Below are 890 nucleotides of genomic sequence, written 5' to 3' on the forward strand. Positions count from 1 at the left end.
GGAATGATCAAGAGAACTATTGGGCTCCTGATTGGAAATATTTCACTGCATTGTGGGTGCAGGCAGCTGGCAGAACAGAACCATCAGTGGCCTACTTCCTCCCATCAGAACCTACCTTCTAGAGTTTTCAGAAATATCCCATGACGGTATCACCAGTTGAGTTCAATATATGTGTTTGTGGGGTACATTTCAGAATTAAAGTGTAATGGAAAGTGACCAAAGCCCCAGCCTTCAGCATTTTCCTACATCTCAGAACAGAGCTGACACCAACTGTCATTCATGTTATGAGCTGCTTCAGAAGTAGAACCTCTGGCCTTGGCTGCCTTGTCCCAGTCGCCTTATGAAGCGGAGCGTATGCCTTATGAGTTGCTCCCTCTGAATAATGATCAAACTTCAGACTTGTGAGCAGAATAAATAGTTGTTCTAATAGCTGAGGTGGTTTGCCTCACAGCGATAGATAACAAAAACAATTGCTTTCAATAGAAGAAATTAATTATGTCATGCAGTGTAAAACCAAGATGACTTTCTCACAATCAAACATTGTAATAATGACTAGGAATGCAGTTCTGCTGGTAGAGTGCTTGTTTATCATACAAGAAGCCCTGGATTTGGTCACCAGTACTTTTTAAACTTCATAGTGCATGCCTGCAATTGCAGCACTCTTAAGGACGGATGTAGAAGATTCAGGAGTTCAAGGTCATTCTCAGGCCAGTCTGAGTTACCTAAGACTCTGTCTTATAAATGTGATAAATATAAACACCATCATGAATGTGTCATATTTCCTCATTTAACATAATAATCCCAAACCATCCATATCTGTAGTATTCCTAGCTTTAGTCAGAGATCCATAAACCCTAATATTTGAACAAATTTATACAAGATTTGTTCCC

This window comes from Microtus ochrogaster, linkage group LG10 (assembly GCF_000317375.1).
Source record: "Microtus ochrogaster isolate Prairie Vole_2 linkage group LG10, MicOch1.0, whole genome shotgun sequence".
NCBI classification, from domain to species: Eukaryota; Metazoa; Chordata; class Mammalia; order Rodentia; family Cricetidae; genus Microtus; species Microtus ochrogaster.